The sequence below is a fragment of the Dasypus novemcinctus genome, chromosome 18 (genome assembly GCF_030445035.2).
Source record: "Dasypus novemcinctus isolate mDasNov1 chromosome 18, mDasNov1.1.hap2, whole genome shotgun sequence".
NCBI lineage: Eukaryota > Metazoa > Chordata > Mammalia > Cingulata > Dasypodidae > Dasypus > Dasypus novemcinctus.
The window spans coordinates 20881382-20897715 of NC_080690.1; the positions used below are offsets into that span (position 1 = coordinate 20881382).

A 16334-nucleotide genomic window follows, 5' to 3' on the forward strand; every position below is an offset into this window, starting at 1 on the left:
ACATTTTGTAAAAACTCAGACCAGAGTTCTTTCTATAACAGATAAAAGATTAAAAAAAAACAAAACATATAATCAGGGATCAATACTTAATTCACTAGGCTGCGCACTTTGGAAACAAATGATGGTTCTGAGCCATAAGAAGCAGAGGAGCCAAACAGTTACAGCCACTGTCTCTTTCCTATTTTAGTCACTGCTGCAATGGTGAGGGGAGAGGGTAGATGGAAGAGTGATACAGGAGTTCCAGTCAAGTAAAACTGAATAAAAGGAATAAAAATACTATTTTCTAAAAGGTTATTTTTTGGGGGAAGAGATAGTAATTTCCACATGTCCATTCCTTTGGAACTTATATCAATACAAATACCTTAATTTCCTGGTATTTCAGTTTCTTCATATGTAAAATCATAATATCTATACCCTCTGGGGTTATTATGAGGATTAACTGAGTTAATATATAGAAAAGGATTTTAGAAATTATGAAAGTCATAAAAATCTGAGTATTATTTTTACCTAATGCAAAAATCTGACATACAGCTTCACCACTTTCAGAAATTAATACAGTACATGGCAAACAACAAGTGCCTATAAGTGCTGAATGAATTAATGTGCAAAACAGTTAAGATCTCTACCCAAAAACCATTATCATATAACATGATGGATTACATGTGATGGGTGTGCACAGAAATGACCACTGTGCATTTCTGAGTCCAACCTCCCACACCAGAGAGCTACTGTGAGGGTTCATTTGATAAAGCTCACAACCGAGACCTGGGGCTCTAAGGAAAGAGGCTCCTCTCAGTACTGCCATTCTTGAATGTAAGAATATCACACCAATCACAAAGGCCATGATAAAAGCTGAAAATTCAAATGGCAACAGCCTCTTTTAAAAATGTTAAAGTAAAATTTTATTGAAATATATCATTCATACATGAACATACATAAACAATAAGTGTGTACTAAAAGTTATAAACTTACAAAAAAACATGCATATTATCATATAGGGGTTCCATATATCACCCTACCACAATACCTTGCATTACTGTGAAACATTTGTTATGAAAGAGTATTGTCAAAATATTACTAACTATAGCCCATTTTTTTTAATTAAAAAAATTTTTTGGAGTAGTTGTAGGTTTATAGAAAAATTTTGCATAAAATAGAGCTCCTATATATCACCCTATTATTCACTGTCTATCTTACTGTGGTACATCTGTTAGAATTCATGAAAGATTTTAAAAATAATTGTACTATTAATTATTGTTCATTATTTACAATAGGGTTCATTTAGTGTTTGTGAGCAACAGACTCTTAACAGTGGAGAAAAATGTTTGTGTAATTCGTAAACTTGTATTCTGTTGAAATGTTTGATGGTTAAACAAAATGTTTTGATACCACATATACACACACAAAAAAGAAAATCCTGGGGAAGCAGATTTGGCTCAACAGATAGAGCATCCGCCTACCATATGGGAGGTCCAAGGTTCAAACCCTGGGCCTCCTGACCCATGTGATGAGCTGGCCCATGCGCAGTGCTGATGTGTGCAAGGAATGCCTTGCCACGCAGGGGCATTCCCAGCATAGAGGAGCACCATGCTCAAGGAGTACGCCCCGTAAAGAGAGCCATCTAGCGCAAAAAAAGTGCAGCCTGCCCAGGAGTGGCACCGCACATACACAGAACTGACGCAGAAGGATGATGCAACAAAAAGACACAAATTCCCCGTGCTGCTGACAAGAATACAAGCAGACACAGAAGAACACACAGCAAATGGACACAGAAAGGAGACAACGAGGGGTGAGGGGGAAGGGGAGAGAAAAAAATAAATCTTTAAAAAAAAATCCTATTTTAAAATTGACAATGGCATATTTCTACTTTACAGTGAACTGGTAAGCAAGTCAGTGAACTGGTAAGCAACCCTTAATACAAATTACATTAGAAGTTTATTAGGGTTTTACATAATTTACTGAAGCCAAAACACACTGTACAAAAACTCTGAAATAACAGCATTTCTCATAGTACAGCCTATTCAGTTGAAGGAGAAAGAAAAGAAAGTATAGAAGTAAGAACATAAAGGAAAGTGGGTTTAATATAGTTTTTTTCTCTTTTTCTTTTTTGAGGTACTGGGGATTGAACCTGGGACCTCAAATGTGGGAAGCCGGTGCTCAACTCCCCAGAAAGTGGGCTTAAGACAGTAAAATTTAGAACAGCCCATGGTGTTGGACAGTTATGTTATCATTGAACAAGCATTTACTGATCCAACCTATTGTAGGCAAAATACAGAGAATAAAAGATGGATAAAACACAATCCCCTATCTTCAGGAAACTCAATATATAACAGAGACACACATATGAAATCACAATCTCCATTACTCATTTAATGGTCGTTGTGTGCAAAACAGAGTTAAGTGCTTTGCTTTATGTGTATAATTTCATTTTACCTCACAAGAACTTTTTTTAAAAAGATTTATTTTTTTATTTCCCCCCCTCCAGTTGTCTGCTCTCTGCGTCCATTCGCTGTGTGTTCTTCTGTGACCACTTCTATCCTTATCAGTGGCACCAGGAATCTGTGTTTCTTTTTGTTGCGTCATCTTGTTGTGTCAGCTCTCTGTATGTGTGGCACCATTCCTGGGAAGACTGCACTTTCTTTCACGCTGGGCGGCTCTCTTACGGGGCGCACTCCTTGCACGTGGGGCTCCCCTACGCAGGGGACACCCCTGCGTGGCACGGCACTCCTTATGCGCATCAGCACTGCGCATGGGCCAGCTCCACATGGGTCAAGGAGGCCCAGGGTTTGAACCAGGGACCTCCCATGTGGTAGATGGACACCCTATCCATTGGGCCAAGTCCGTTTCCCACCTCACAAGAACTTTATGAGATAGGTGTCATTACTCCAGCTTTACAGATGAGGATACTTGAGATCTTAGAAAAAAAATCTTAAGTCACTATTTGTACTGTGCCATTAAATAGCAAAGATGGAAAGAGCATGCATGTAACCACTACCATATTTCACTAATCAACAAGTAACTGCAACTCAGTATATTAAGCATTATTATAGAAATAATATACAAAATGTAGTATACAAAGTAAAAAGGTAACATAAAGAATGTACAACTTTGCAGGGAGAGTGTAGGGTAGGGTCAATCAGTAAGGGTATGCATAGGAGACCTTGATCTTTGAAAGATAAGTATGGATGCTTCAGGCAGACAAGGTAGAAATGAGCATTCCCACAAAAGTAAGAATTTAGGGAAAGTTACAGTGTAAGGTTCAAGGTGAAAAGCAGTAATCTGCTTTTGAAAAGTTGTCAATAATCAGTTAAGGGGAAGTGGACGTGGCTCAACTGATAGAGCATCCATCTACCATATGGGAGGTCCAGGGTTCGATCTCCAGGGGTGTCCCCACGTAGGGGAGCCCCACACGAAAGGAGTGTGCCCTGCTAGGAGAGCCGCCCTGCGTGAAAAAAATGCAGCCCGCCCAGGAGTGGCACCACACACCCAGAGAGCTGATGCAGCAAGATGACACAACAAAAAGAGACACAGTTTCCCAGTGCCGCAAGATAATTCAAATGGACGCAAAAAACACACAGCAAATGGACATAGAGAGCAGACAACAGGGGAAAGGGGAGAAGAATGAATATAAATATATAAATCTTAAAAAAAAATCAGTTAAGGGTTGTCAGGCATCATGAAAAATAGCCTTGGCTGCTATAGAAATTATTCCTCCTTAAAGAATTACCAAGGTGGATATACAAAAGAAAAGTGGCCTAAAAACTATAAAAGGCCTTTTCCTACAAAGCAGAGCTTGAGAGAAAACATAGACCACACATTTCACAAGATAATGAATAAATGTATATTTTTAAAGAATTCAAAGAAAGTACACAGAACAGAGATCCGTCTCATGCACCAAACACTTCACCACCTTGTGAGCAGGGCATTATTAAGATGTGTGCAACAGAGTTCCTGTCCTCCCATAATAACATATAATCTAGTAAAGAGGTGGTCTCCACTCCAAAGATATCTACAGTTATCCTAAGTTTGACTCTAGCCTTAATCTACCAATCCAAGTAAAACAAATAACAAGAAATGTCATATTAGAAATCTTTTGCAAGTTAACATGTTCATTTTTTAATTTCAAGATTATACCAAAAAGTAGCTAAAGAATAAATAGCACTATGAACTTTACATCTGAAATGGTTAAATGATCTTATGATAAATACACACGCACAAAACTACTGAGTATATACTTAACAAAACAAAAGATAAGCAGGGCAGACAGCTTAGGAATTCGGGACCCTGTGAGTGGGCCTTACTTTAGAATTTTTGCTCCTCAGCATAAAAGAGTTAGATTCATTTATAGGTTCTCTATACATGGCTCATCTGCCCCTTTTATTTGAGCTCAGAATTAGCATTATACTTAATAAATACATGTCTCAGAGACTTAAATCTTTAGTCTGTCCATATGCCAGTTGAGACCCAAATTTCAGCAGAGTTGCAACACCTACTCTCCAGTTCATTGGACTCATCCAGGACAACTAACGAGGAAATGATGGGACAATGTCCATCCCGAGGAACAGAGAGTGTCTGCAACTGCAAGGAAAATAGTTCCATGCCCCATGGGATCTAAGCCCCTTCTCAATTAAAAGCAGAGTAGACATCACCATCCCAAAATCCTCAAGACTGGGGAATGAACAATGGACTAAAGTAGACTTAACATTATTCTAGTGGTCACCAGTGGTTCTGAGGGATGGTAGAGGGAAGAATACATGTAATACAGGGGCATTTTTGGGACACTGGATTTGTCCTTCATGACACTGCAATGACAGATACAGGCCATTGAATGTTTTATCATAACTTACAAAATTGTACAGGACAAAGTGTAAACTATAATGTAAACTGTAGTCCATGGTTAGTAGCAATGCTTCAATATGGGCTCATCAATTGTAACAAATGTACCACAGTAATGAAGGATGTTGTTAATGTGGGAAAGTGTGGGAGGGGGAGGGAGTGGGACATGTGGGAATCCCTCATATTTTTATGTAACATTTATGTAATCTAAATCTTCTTTAAAAATAAAAAATAATTGAAAAAAAAAAAGACTCCCCTTTTGCTATGGGGGCTCTACTACCCCTTAAAGTCATAAATATAACTTTCAGAAACACACCAAGGCCATTAGTATCTAAATATTATAACCATATGTGTATGATGCAGCAGTTAACATCATTAAATTTCCTGGAATAAATAATTTCCATTTCCACTCCCATAACTGAATTTAGCCCAATAGTTGAACTAACGATTTGAATTCAGTAGAAAGGTAATTTGATGCCAAGAAAGATGTGGTAAACTGGAGAGTGGAAAAATACTTGCTTAGGCCACAGACTATTCAGTTGGGATGGACTGTTGAAGGGGCTGATGTTGCAAATTTCCATATGTTGGCAGATTACCTGAAAATATCTTGCTTCAATTTAAGACTAAATGTTCTTAAAAAGGTTTTAGGTTTCCCAAAGCTTAAATCTATAGTTAGTTCATTTAGGTGGTAGGTAATGAATTTACCTATTTCCTTTCTTTCCAAAGAGCAAACTTAATGAATCATCTGTCCTTGTGAAAAATTTGTGTGGCTAAAAGAATCTTAAATCTATGCAAGGAAAGGCCTGAGGTGCTGCATATGAAAGGGATTGTGGTAAAGACTGTCTTCTTAGAAACTACTGTCTCAACATGTTTTCTTTAAGAAGCAATAAAATTCCATATATGGAATAAGACCTGGTGGTATACAACCCAATGAGTCTGGTGCTCAGTGGAAGATTTCAGGTGTTCCTTGTGACCCTATGCAAGCAGCTGCAGCTGAACAGCAATGCTGTTCACCTGTTTCCTTATACACCAAGCAAAGTAGGAGAGTCCTGACCAGTGTTCAGCTTATAAGAAAATATTAGGGGGAGGCTCTCAATAAATAACAGAGTCCTTCAGTTCAAGGAAAGGCTTAAGAAAAACTTGTTTTCAATGGGGAAGAAAAAGCACAAATCCAAAGGTTAACACTATTTTTAGAATTTCCAACAGCACATAAAGTCATCACTTATATTTGGTATGTATAGTAACAATCATACTACCTTCCATTATAAGCTCTCAGAAGACAGGAATTTGTATGCTTGAAAATAGTGCCTACTAACTGGGGAGATCTGAGAAGTTACTCCTGCTTCCTTTATAACCCCTGAAAGTTGGGAAGAACGCAAACAATAAATTCTCCTAGCCAAAGAAAACAGAGGACACAGGGCCAGAGGCTGTAATCGTTTATTCAAACGTGAAGAAGTTTGCCAAGATCATGTTAAATTTGATACTCTGGTATAGGATCACATAAAGGCTGGGGCAAAAAGCTCATGTTAAATATCACAGATGTTTATATTTATAGGGTATATATGAGGGAAGTGAATAAGGACCTTATCAGCTACTGCTGCTCATTGACCTAGTTTCTCCAGATAGGCAGACTGAAATCCTGAAGCAATTTTCCATGCAGGTATTAAGTCTAGAAGGGAAGGGAATTAACATTTTTTGAACACCCATTATGTGCAAGGTACTTTATATAAAATACTTTATGAAACCTTCACAATCATTTGATTAAAAAAGAAACTGAGGCTTAAAGAGTGAGTTTCCTAACATCATACATCTGTAAATGGTGAACCTCTAGATCTGCTTAGGTCTAAAACCAATTCTATTTCTACCACATGACGTAATCCCTGGCATAGATTCATTTGGGTATATTCTGCTCAATAGTGCTTTTTCCTCCCCTAGAAAATAGGCAATCCTGGCAGTCCTGATTACCTTACTTTGTTGACTTACAGATTTCTGGACATTTTGCTTTTTTCCTGTACTATAATAAACCATTGGTTCTCTAGCTGTTGTTGCCTTGATTTTAGCTCCCAGACAATGCCTATTCTAGACCAGGACAGCTGGACGGCTTACTCCTATTGCTGAGGAGGCACTGCTGGGACAATATCATGGAAGGAGGCATGCATGAACAGTGGCAAGTTAGAAACAAGTCAGAAACAATTCTATGGGGTCAGTATGTCTCACTCTACCATTCTCATTAATGGAAAGGACAAGTACAGACAACCCCAAAATAATTTGTATCTTCAGGACTTTTAATGTGGGGCAGTTTTACTTCTCTAATTACATTATGATCAAGCAAATATTAAAATTAATGCTCCTTCTCATAGTAAATGCAACAGATTGTAGCAATTCACTCTCCACCCAGAACCTGAGAAGGCAAGAGAAACCTAAGATTAAATATTTTAAGAAGAGAATCTGCAAAACTGATCAATCTTACATGAATAATTAAGAGTTGACTGCTCCAGGATGCGGATGTGGCTCAAGCAATGAGCACCTGCTTCCCACATGGGAAGTCCTGGCTTTGGTCCCTGGTGTTTCCTAAAAACAAAAAAACAAACAACAAGCAAACAAACAAAAAAAAACGACTCAGAGGAAGCGATGTGGCTCAGTATTTGACTGCCGGCTTCCCACATATCAGGTCCCAAGCTCATTCCCTGGGTCCCAGTACCACACACACAAAAAAATTTGACTGCTCATAATGTTTAAATCGAACTGAAGATTATTATCCACCCAAAAAGAAATCTAGAATAACTGTTCAGACTTTTTTCTGAAAATCTGAGAATTGTTTTTTTGAGTAGTTTTGCTGTTGTTGACAATAAACACCATCTAATAGGATTAGCATTCCTTTCAGTTGTACTATGCATGCAAACCTGTAATACCCATTGATTTAGCAATAGCTATCCATCCCAACTTTTTTTTTTAAGATTTATTTCTTTTTTAATTTTGCTCCCCTACCCCACCCCCTCCCACAGTTGTCTGCTCTCTGTGTCCATTTGCTGTGCGTTCTTCTGTGTCCACTTGTATCCTTGTTAGCTGCACCGGGAATCTGTGCCTCCTTGTTGCATCATCTTGCTGCGTCAGCTTTCCATGTGTGCGGTGCCACTGCTGGGCAGGCTACACTTTTTTCACCCTGGGCAGCTCTCCTTACGGGGCGCACTCCTTGCACATGGGGCTCCCCTACATGGGGGACACCCCTGTGTGGCATGGCACTCCTTGTGCGCATCAGCACTACGTGTGGGTCAGCTCATCACATGGTTCAGATGGCCCTGGGTTTGAACCCTGGACCTCCCATGTGTTAGGCGGATGCTCTATCCATTGAGCCAAATAAGCATCCCCTATCCCCAACTTAAAAATGCATTCCTTTCAAAAGAATTTTAAATTCCCCCAAAAGGATAAAATGAATACCTTACTAACCAGTATTAAAGGATTTTATGGGGAAGTGGATGTGGTTAAGCAACTGGGCTCCCATCTACCATATAGGAGGTCCAGGGTTCGATGCCCAGGGCCTCCTGGTGAAGGCAAGCTGGCCCATGTGACAATCTGGTCCATGCAGAGTACTGGTCTGTGCAGAGTACTGCCCCATGCAGGAGTGCTGCCCCAACTTAGGAGTGCTGGCCCATGTGGAGAGCTGGTACAGCAAGATGATGCAACAAAAAGAGACTCAGAGAAGAGGTAATAAGATAAGCAGCAGATCAGGGAGCTGAGGTGGCACAAGAGAATGATCGCCTTTCTTCTACTCTGGAAGGCCCCAGGATCAGTTCCCAGAGCCGCCTAATGAGAATACAAGCAGACACAGAAGAACACACAGTGAATGGACACAGAGAGCAGACAACGGGGCGGGGGGATTGATTCCCCACTTTGTCAAAATATACCTAATACCTATTTTGCAATTGTGAGTGAATTGTTTAATAATGGCCAACATATATAAGTACATAATATTTATGTAAATAATTTCCCCCTTTCTCCTCATTTTTCACATTAAATGAGTAAGGAAGAGGGAATTGTTTGGCATCTAACTCCTGAACTTTAGCCTTTCTGTGCAATATTCATTAAGATTGCAAATCTTCATTGTGAGTCTTGCCCGAATTCACTAAAGAACAATGAAGAGGCGGCGGACTTGCCCAGTGGTTAGGGTGTCTGTCCACCACATGGGAGGTCCGCGGTTCAAACCCCAAGCCTACTTGATCCATGTGGAGCTGGCCCATGAGCAGTGCTGATGTGTGCAAGGAGCGCCCTGCCACGCAGGGGTGTCCCCCGTGTAGGGGAGCCCCACGCGCAAGGAGTGCACCCTCCATAAGGAGAGCTGCCCAGCGTGAAAGAAAGTGCAGCCTGCCCAGGAATGGTGCCGCACACACGGAGAGCTGACACAGCAAGATGACGTAACAAGAGACACAGATTCCTGTGCTGCTGACAACAACAGAAGTGGACAAAAAGAACAACATGCAGCAATATGGACACAGAGAACAGACTACTGGGGTGGGGGTGGGGGGAAGGGGAGAGAAATAAATAAATAAATAAATAAATCTTTTTTTAAAAAAAAGAACTATGACGAAATCTCAAGTTACACAGAAATGAGTGGCAAAACTAACTGCAATCTAGATAACTTAATATTTCTCTCCTTCCTCAATCTTTTCTACTTAGAGAAAAAGATCACTTTAATAAATGTTGCCTGTGTTGGTCTAAGGAAGATTAGTTGCTAGTTATAATGAAGCATAGTAGAGCAAAAGCTGATTTATGCAGAACATAAAATCTAGGAAATAAAATCTTTTCCTGATACTTTTGTGCATCTCTAGCACAATAAATGAAATTCACAATAAGGTACTGCATATCTTGAGGCTCCCACTCAATCATCAGAGAAAGATTCCATCATATTTAAAATGCTTTTAACGTTAAAAATTATTTCATTAGATTCCAATTTTCTGACAATCCATGAATTTGTATTAGTGAGTTTATATTAACGACAACTCTCCATTCTCTATCCTACATTTAGAATTACAAAATGTTAGGGCTGGAAGGAATCTTATTTTTAACAGATTAAAAATATAAGGTTTATAATGCTGAAATTATTTTTTTAAGGTCACACTGAGTTATTGGCTATCAGAAATGCTCTGCTGTATTTTTGTCAAAGTACCTTGTCCTCTCAAGCTTCAGTAGGAACTTAAGAATTTTTGGTACCAGAAAAACTAGGTAGTTTCTGCAACTATATCCAAAGAGTTGGAGATGCCTCAAAGATCCCAAAGACTTTTGTTCAGATACAAGCATAGAGGAAGAAGGAGGATATGATGGGGGGGCGGGGGGTGGGGTGGGGAAAGACTACTGGGAGGAAACGGGGAGACGGTAGAAGAAGAGCAGCTTTCTTCCAACCACAATCTCCTCAGGGAGAAGCAGAGAAAAAACATGCAAGGAAAAAGTTTTTCTTGTTAAAAAGTATTTGTGAAAATTTATATTAGATTCAAAGTCTCTGACAATCATGTATTCAGAGAATAAAACTTTCTGAGACTACCTGCCTGTCCTGGCTGCTGAAAAAGGGCTTAGCAGCATTTTTAATTATTTTGTTTCCTGATTTTCAATATAAATGCTTTATATCAATCTTGTGAGTATGTCATATTACTGTATCCTAAAAGAAAATTAAGTACAAAAATTAACTCTTTTCGATTGTAAATGGACAAAGCAGATCAATATTAAACCTTCTGTGATGAGCAGTGGTTTTCAGAAATTCACTTGCCTTGTTTTTTGCAGAATGTATATTTACCTATATGCTCAGAGCCAGCTTAATTTTTTCCCAATCACTTTTAATTTATGTTCATTATAAAAATAAATGCATTTTCAATTCTAGAATGTAATTAATAATCTTTGAAGGGACCAATCCTGAATATTTATCCTTAGAGCTCTAAAACATGGACTATATTCCTATAAGTTTTCTAAAATGTAGATGTCCCTTATTGAAATTAAAACAGTGGCAATAATTTAAATATCTTTACTGGTCAACCATTACCGCTAAATAATGTGGCAAATTCAAGACATTTAGTGTTGCTGTGAAACATTCTGTATTTCATTTGAGCATAAATTTGTAAAGGTAGATATAAGTTAGAGAATGCTACTTTGTTGAAATTGGTGTTTGCCAAAAGCAAAATAACATAGTGATATATTAAAAAGGGAAAAGCTAACAACAACAAAAAAAGGCAGCTAGAATAATTCCTAAAGAAAAACTGATTTTTAAAAATTAAAAGCAGTTACCAGATAACAAATGAAATTGTGACAAATTACTTTTATCATTATTAATAAAACATTAAAATTAATAAGTCAAGCTCCAGAGTCTTAAAAATTGGCATTCACCAAACATATTTGCTAGAGTTTGAAAATCACTTGCTTGTTACCATCTTTGCCCTGTAGACATGCCATTCCCTCACAAAGAATATCTACATCTTCCCCACCTTCTATCCCAATTACATGTCCTGCCCTTCTTTCATCTGCCCCAAAACACATTCCTAATATTACTTGCTCTTTACTCCAAGTTCTCTCAGCATTTGTCTATCACTAGTAATATATGAAATAATTTGGATTCATTTATACATAATTCATTAGTGGTCATAAACCCATTTCCAGTCCTCCTTAAAAGTAGGGCCTGTGGGGCTCATATTTTCTTTCCATTTCTCCGAGAGTGCCTAGCAGAGCATGGACATTGAATATGAGTTGATTAATTACATACAGCTATCTCTCTGTGCCCTGTACGAAAAATCAGAGGCAAAGACTGAGAAACATTAATGGGATAACCTCTAGACAGATGCAACAACACAGAATCCAGAGCACAATTTCCTACACATTAAGCCAATCATGATAATAAATCCTGTTAGTCTTTAGACTTGCTAGCTTTTTAAAGAACTTTTTATTTTTGTATTTTACCTGTTATTTGTTATTATTTCATTTCTTTTTATTTTTACCTGCCCATTCCCTTGGCTTTGTTCCTGGGAACAAAGGTTCCAGACCACAGAAGGGCCACCACTGTGGCAGGGGAGGACCCCTGGCACAGGCCATCAGTGAGGGGAGGATGCATGAGGAGGACTACACCAGGGACCTGCCTCCACAGCCAGGAATATATTCAAGTGGTCATGGGATGTCGTTTTGGTGGGTGGAGAGTCACATAACAACAACTACTGAGAGAATATTGAAGTCCCATCTTGGGAAGCCCTGCCACACTCTCCAACGGAGCAGCAAGAATCCCCTGAGCACGTTGGCAGTGTCCAGTGAAAGAGGACAGACCACCACACCAGGCCCTTGACATTGATGGCCACACCCATGAACCTTGTTCTTGTGAAAGTAAAACAGCCTAGCATTACACATTGCCTAAGAGTTACCTTCTGAAACCCTCCCCACTACTCAAATGTGGCCTCACTACAAGCCAGACTCAGCACTCAGCATATAAACGATTAACTGGCCCCCCCACCTGCCACAGGACATGAAGCCCACACGCATCCCTGGCACCAAGGGTCATTACCAAGTGCCAATCAGCAATGCATCTGGAAAGAGACCCTGACCAAAAGGGGGAAATATTAAATACAAATGAGTTTTTATGGTTAAGAGATTTCAAAGTGAGTCAGGAGCTCACCCCAGAGGTCATGCTCATGCATATCTCAGCAGGATCTCATTGATTGCCACAGCAAGCAGAGCCTCAAACAGCTGGGCCCCCCTGGGGATTCCAGAGACATCCAGACACCATAGGCAAGGCAGACAACTTCAGGAATTTGCACCCTGTCAAGTGGGCCTCACCTTGGAATACATGCTCCCCAATGCAACAGAGCCAGACCCAGACACAACTTCCCTACACATGGCTCCTCTGCCCCTCCTACTCAAACCCACAATTAGAACTATACTGTTAAAAGTATGTCCCAGAGAACTAAATCCCCAGTCTGCGCATATGCCAATAGAGCCCTGAAATTCAGCAGAGTTGCAACACCCAGTCTTCATTTAACTGGACTCACCCAGGACAACCAACAAGAACAGAGAATATCCACGATTGCAAGCAAGATAGCTCCATCTACTTGCCCCATGAGATCTAAGCCTCCTCTCAATCAGACACAGACTGGGCATCACCACCCCAAAATTCCCAAGCCTAAGGAATGAACAAACATAAGGCAGGACTGCAACCACGGACTAAAGTAGACCTATTATTATTCTAGCAATGGAAGAACCTGTTAACATTGATACAAAGGCAGAGGCTCCAAAGGCAGGGAGAGGGAAGAACAGGTGCAACATGGGGCATTTTTGGGACATTGGAATTGTCCTGCACCACACTGTAATGACAGACACAGGCCATTATATGCCCTGTCAAACCCAACAAAATTGGCTGTGGGAAGATGGCATCAAATTAGGCAGGCAGTGCTTAACCCTCTCAGAAAAACAACAGAGAAAGAGCCAAAGGCTATCTGAGGGACCTGCTCTGGGGGTCAGCAGACCAGGACAGTGCTTCACAACTCCCAGGAGGGTGAGACAGAAAGACAAAGAACCAAAGTCAGTTGCCACGTGTTGAAGCAATATGGCTGTTGATGTCACCTGGTCTCTCATTTTCTTCCCGGACTTCCAGTCCTCTCTCTCCTGGTTAGGGCTTGTTTCTAGGCTTTCTATTAATATATCAATCTCGGCTCTCTTCCCAACAGTGTCTATAAGCTATCAGGCAAATGGTTCATCTTTCCCCAGGGTCACAGGATCAAAAACAGCGAAGTTCTCTCCTCTTCTGTGCTGACTTGCTAGTTTTTAAACACAAACTGTTCTAAATCTCTTTGTGGTTTTGATTTGCAATTCCCTAATGGCTGATGGTGTTGAGCATCTTTTCATGCACTTTTTGGCTACTTGTATATCTTCTTTGTAGAAATGTCTATTCAAGTCTTTTGCCCATTTTAAAACTGGATTGTCTTTCTGTTGCTGAGTTGTAGGGTTTCTTTATATATTCTGGATAAAAAATCCTTATCAGATATGTGATTTCCAGATATTTTCTTCCATTGTATAGGCTGTCTTTTTATTTTAGTGATACAGTCCTTTGATACACAAAAGTTTTTAATTTTGATGAGGATCCATTTATCTATTTTTTCTTTGATTGCTTGTCCTCTGGGTACAAAGTCTAAGAAACCACTGCCTAACACAAGGACCTGAAGACGCTTCCCTACATTTTCTTTTAGGAGTTGGATAGTTCTACTTCTTCTATTTAGGTCTTTGGTCCATTCTGAGTTGAATTTTGTATAACGTATAAGTTAGGGGTCCACTATCATTCTTTTGCACATGGATATTCAGTTTTCCCAGCACCATTTGTTGAAGAGACTATTCTTTCCCCCTGAGTAGACTTGGCACGCTTGTCAAATCTGCGGGCCATAAATGTGCAGGTTGATTTCTGAATTCTCAATTTCATTCCATTGGTCCATATGTCTGCCCTTGTACCATGTGGTTTTGACTACTGTGGCTTTGTAATAAAATTTAAGATCGGAAAGTATGAATCCTCCAACTTCATTCTTCTTTTTCAAGATGGCTTTGGCTGTTTGGAGCCCCTTACCCTTCCATGTAAATTTGATGACTGCCTTCTCCACCTCTGTTGGAATTTTGTTGAATCTGTAAATCGCTTTGGGTAGAATTGACATCATAACAATATTTGATCTTCTGATCCATGAACATGGGATGTCTTTCCATTTATTTAGGTCTTCTTTAAGTTCCTTCAGCAATGTCTTATAGTTTTGTGTTCATGTCCTTTACATCTTTGGATAGATATATTCCTAGATATTCAATTTTTTTCATTGCTATTGTAAAAGGACTTTTTCCTTGGTTTCTTCCTCAAATTATTTTACTGATTTTTGCATGTTGATTTTGTATTCTGCTACTTTGTTGAATTCATTTATTAGTTCCAGTAGTTCTTTTGTGGGTTTTTCAGGCTTTTCTGTATACAGGATCATGTCATCTGCAAATAGGAAAGCTTTCACTTTTTCCCTTTTTAATCTGGATACCTTTTATTTCTTTTTCTTCCCTAATTGCCTTAGCTAGAATTTCCAGGACAATATTGAGTAACAGTGGTGACAGGGGCATCCTTGTGTTATTCCTGATCTTAGAAGAAAAGCTTTCAGTGTTTTACCATTGAATATGATGTTAGCTATGAGTTTTTCATAGATGTCCTTTATCACGTTGAGGAAGTTTCCTATTATTCCTAGTTTTCTAAGTGTTTTTATCAAGAATTGGTGCTGGATTTTGTTAAACGCCTTTTCTGTGTCAACTGAGTTTTGCGGTTTCTTTCCCCTTCATTCTGATGTGTTGTATTCATATGTTGAACCACCCTTGCATATCTGAGATAAATTCCACAAGAATGCCAAGAGTTTTTGAACAGCTCCAATTAGCTCACCTGCACAGAAGTAAATTTATTGTGGCTTTCCTTTTATAGCTGTCTAAATAAAGTTTCTAAATCTCTTAACTAATACGGTATTTAGTCTCCACTTAATCTTTATCAGCATCTTCTGTCTTTAGAACAATGAAGTGGATATCCATTGTTTATGTCTGCTTGGCATCCGTTCCCTTTTCTTCTGATAACATCACCTGACTGTCCTTTGTGGACAATCAGGGGATGTCCAAATGTGAACTAACTCTCCCCCACTTTTGGCCTATTGGGGTTCCATATCCTTTCTAGACCTGGCTAATGAGTGGAACATGGCTGGAATATTATTTTTGGTGGAATGGTTGAATATTTTTAGTGGAATGGTTGAGAGATATTACAAAGTCATTAATTTTCTCCAAAGCAATTTATGGATCTAATATAATTTCAATCAAAATCCCAAAGGACTGTGCTCATTTCGGCAGCATATACACTAAAATTGGAATGTTACTGGGATTAGCAAGGCCCCCCTGTGCAAGGATGACATGCAAATTCGTGAAGTGTTGCATTAAAAAAAAACAAAAAACAACCCAAAGGATTTTTCTAAAAGACTGATAAAATCATTTCATTATTTATCTGGAGAAATAAGTGAACTATTCAAGCCAAGAAAAATTTCAAAGATCTTTTGTTATTTTTCAAATTTTTCTTGGCTGGTATAGTCCACTTGAAATACCAGATATTGAATGTTAGGCTATAATATAGAGTGTGGTTTGTTACAAAACACTCATAGAATATAATAGAAAATCCAGAGTCAGATCCCAGAATATAAAAATTAAGTACAGGGAGCTGGTGTAGCTCAGTAGTTGGGCACTGGCTTCCCACATACAAGGTCCTGGGTTGAATCCCCAGCCCTGGTACCCTTAAAAAAAATGAAATTAAGTATACAAAAAAAAAAGGTGCATTTCAAGTCAATGAGACAGGACAGGCCATTCCTAGGGTGGCAAATACGTAGTATGCGTACTATACCCCTTCCCTGACATAATCACTGCAGACATCACTAATCACAGCACTCTTTCCTGTTGAACCCAGATACAGCTTTGGCATCATTCCCCACACAGCTATC

At 39.2% G+C, this 16334-nt stretch overlaps 1 protein-coding gene and 1 non-coding gene across 2 annotated transcripts in view; one reads left to right on the forward strand and one right to left on the reverse strand.

The window, feature by feature from the left end:
- SNTB2 (syntrophin beta 2) overlaps positions 1 to 16334 on the reverse strand; it is a 129561-nt gene that overhangs the window by 101882 nt on the left and 11345 nt on the right. The window lies entirely within an intron of this gene.
- Positions 15681 to 15786, forward strand: LOC111766474 (U6 spliceosomal RNA). Its single transcript, XR_002798516.1, has one exon. It is a non-coding gene; the product is annotated as a U6 spliceosomal RNA (small nuclear RNA).